Source organism: Urocitellus parryii, chromosome 7 (genome assembly GCF_045843805.1).
Source record: "Urocitellus parryii isolate mUroPar1 chromosome 7, mUroPar1.hap1, whole genome shotgun sequence".
NCBI lineage: Eukaryota > Metazoa > Chordata > Mammalia > Rodentia > Sciuridae > Urocitellus > Urocitellus parryii.
The window spans coordinates 29,923,724-29,927,817 of NC_135537.1; positions in this window are offsets into that span (position 1 = coordinate 29,923,724).

Here is a 4,094-nt window from a genome sequence, read left to right on the forward strand (position 1 = left end):
GAGGGGTAAAAGATAGTCGCCATGAAGACTTAGTAGAAGGAGATTCTAAAAGAATAAATTGGAATTCTAAAAGAATAGATCAGTCTCATTATCTGAATTTTCTGTATTTAAAATTTTCTTTCTCTTTTATTGATGGACTCTTTTTCTCTCTTTCAGATACTTTATCCTTGGTACCTAGCTTAGGCCTCTGAATATAGCTCTTAAGCACAAAGAATATTTTGTTTTCAAGTTACATATAGAAACTCAATTCAAACTGGCCAGGAATGTATTGATTCCTAAAATGGAATCATATCAGGCATTTTAGGTGTATGTCTTAGTTCATTTTCCACTGCTCTAACATACTAACACAGATTGGGTAAATAATGCACAATAGAAATGTAGTTAGCTAATGGTTCCGGAGGCATAGAGGTCCAAGAGCTGGCATTTGGCAAGGGCCTGTATGATGTGTTATATGTAAGATGGAAGAAGGGCAAGTGAGCCTGTAAGAGACAGAAGAAGTCAGGCCAAACTCCTTCTATCAGGAACCAACTCTTGCCATAGCTAACTTGCCCCTGCAATAATGGCATTAATCCTTTCATGAAGGTGGAGCCTAGTGACCTTATCACTCCTAAAGGTCCTCTCAAGGCTGTTATGATGGCAATTAAATTTAACACGAGTTTTTGAAGTGACTTTCAAATCATGATAACATAGTCTAGGCACAGTAATCTCCCATATCTTTGGTTTTTTGCTTTCTGTATTTTATTTACCTGTTGTCAACTACAGTCTAAAAATATTAAATGTAAAATCCAGTGTATCCACACCATATATGCTACTTGTGAATTAGTTATGTAGTATCTGTCTCAGTTATCAGATTGACTTTGTATTGCAGTACTTGTGTTCAAATAATCCTATTTTACTGAATAATGACTCTAAAGCACAGGAGTAGATTTGCTGGCAAATCAGATATGCCAAAAGAAGCCTATTGTCATATGTTTGTATAGGAAAAAAAAGAATACCACCATACTATCTAGGTCTATGGATCAGATGCTACTACTACATTTAAAGGATGTCAGCAGGAACCTATTTTTGTTCTTTGACTTTTGTTTTCCTGGTTTGGGCTTTCACAGATGATCTCTCTATCCATGGCTCCAAGATTTCAGGCTCCCAGTTTAGCAACCTCCATGGTTCCAGCTCTTGCAGGAGTTCCAGCAAGAGTTACTTTTGTCTTGGTAAACAGTCTCACTCCTGAATCATTCATAATGACCAGGGGAATGGAATGTGTCAATGTTGGGCTAGGGTCACATTACTACTTTTAGAGTATGGAAGAAGGTAGGCCTTCCTTGTAAATGGACAAGAATGGTAACCCTTGAGGGAAATAAGATTGCTGTTTTAGAGGAAGAGAGAAATGGAAAATAAACATGTAAAAACAACAGATATCTGCTACATAGTAGCTGCTTAATCATGCATTTTGATAAAAATGTGTTATTACTGGTTTTATTCATTTTAAAGACATTTGGGGGTACAAAGAGAATTTTTTTCTTCTTTCCTCAAAATTTTGTTGTCATTAGTGCTTGCCCCCCACATGCTTCTTTTTTGTCCTTCCTTAGTCTTTTCCCATCTCATTGTCAATATTATTCCCTGCATATGTTGTTAAGCTTCTTTAATTTCTTTAAATACATTAAAGCACGGTTGCCTTTTTAGTATGCAAGATGACACCATCATTTACAGTCTTGGTGGGTCTGTTTAGTTTGATGTGTTCTTGCTCATGGTATCTTTCTGTGTATATATGTGTCTGGTTATCCTTTATTTGATGCTAGTCATCATATTTAAAAAATTCTTTGCAGGAATAATGAGAATCTATAATAAAGCTACTTTAGTCACAGAAAGGTTTTCACTTTTTTTTTTTTTTTCTGTCAACACCTGTGGGCACTACAAGGCCAGGATCATCTAAACTCAAATTCAGTGCTTCTAGGTCGCTAGACCAACCGGGAGATGTAAATCTGGGATTCAGAATAATGAAGGATGGTTTATTATCAAGCTGCCTTGACACTGAGGGTGTAGCTGGGATGCCAGTTTATTGTGAGAATGCTTTCCTATTTTGCTTCTCAACCAGGGTGTACCCTATGTTTGAATTTCTCTTTTTCCTTCCAACAAGAGGACCACCCCCACCAAGAATATTGAAATTCAGAATTTCTATGTTAAGCAAATACTCTCAAGGTCTAATGGCTTTTGTGCTGATTTCTGTTTAAAATGGTTCTCAACATAGCACTGAAGTTCTGTCTAGTGTTCCTAAGGGCAATAACACTGTCATGTGCCTCATATTAAAAATACATGTGTTAAATAAGCTCTTTTCAGGCATAAGATACAGTACTATTTCCATCAGTTTGAGATTAATGAATTAATAATATATATTAGAATATCTTTATATAGAAAATGCATTAAAAAGTTATGTAGTGATTGGTTGATAAAAATGTTGTGACCAAAGGCTTTTAGGAAAATGACCCTATATTTCTCCTAGGAGCAATGTTTCAGTATTGGCTAATTTAATGTTCATAGAGACTTTATAGAACATAATTTTCATAAACAATGAGAATCATTTTTAGTCTATATATCATATAACAGTTGCTATCACATACGACAAATCATGTGGATATACATAAGTATATATATATAATTTTTGCAACCAAACTCTTTTTTAATATATTTTTATTGTTCTAATTAGTTATACATGACAGTAGAATGCATTTTGACACATCATACATAAATGGAGTATAACTTCTCATTAGTCTGGTTGTACATGATGTAGTTACAAGGTCATGTAATCATGTATGCACATAGGGCAATCATGTCTGAGTTTTTCTACTATCATTCCTACCCTCATAGCCCCTCCCCTACTTTCACCTCCCCTCTGTCTAGTCCAAATTACCTCTATCCCCCCACCCCTTTATTGTGAATTAGCATCCATATATCAGAGAAACGATTCAGGCTTTGGTTTTTTGGGATTGGCTTATTTGGTTAGCATAATATTCTCCAGGTCCATTCATTTACCGGCAAATGCCATAATTTCATTCTTCTTTAAGGCTAAGTAATAGTCCATTGTGTATATATACCACAGTTTCTTTATCCATTCATCTGTTGAAGGGCACCTCAGTTGGTTCCATAGTTTAGCTATTGAGAATTAAGCTGCTATAAACATTGATGTGGCTATGTCACTGTAGTATGCTTAAATGCTTAAAACCGAGGAGTGGGATGACTGGATCAAATGGTGGTTCCATTTCATGTTTTCTAGTGGTTGCACCAATTTGTAGTCCCCCCAGCGATATATGAGTGTACCATTTCCCCCACATTTTTGCCAACATTTATTGTACAACCAAACTCTTAACTGGTTTCCCTCCAATGTATTCTCAGTTTTGCCAATGTAACTATCTTATTTGGGTAGAACTGAATATGTTACACTTTATATATATATATATATATATATATATATATATATATATATATATATAAAACTCCTTAGTGCATTGACAATAAAGTTCATAGTTGTTACCATGGAAGTTCAGTTCACTTAAAATCTAGTTGTAATCTACTTTGCCAATCTAAACCTTCACCTTCTTTGCTTACCATATTATTGTAACTGTGTAAGGCTTTCGAAATGTGGTGTTATCCCAAAACTCCTGGATTAATTTAGCAATGTTCAGAGGTGAAATGATTGGCTAATGAGAGTGGTAACTTAATCAGTCCATCCTAGTTCCAAAAGACTAACTGGGTGGTAACTGTAGGCAATTGGGGTGTGGCTAGAGGAAGTGGGTCACTGGGGGCATCTCCTGGAAGGGTTCATCTTTCCTGCAGCCCCTTTCTCCTCTCTCTCTCTGCTTCAAGCAGGGCTCCTCAGCCAAGCCTTTCTACCATGATAGTCTGCCTCATCTTGGGCCTAGAGCAATAGGTTCAGCAGACCACAGATTAAACCTCTGGAACTGTAAGACAAAATAAACCTTTCCTCCTCTAAGTTGTTCTTTTCAGGTATTTGGTCACAGTGATAAAAACTAAGACACTGTTCTTCCAAAATATCAAAGCCATTAATGACAAAAAAATAGACTAAAGGGGACAATAAAGCT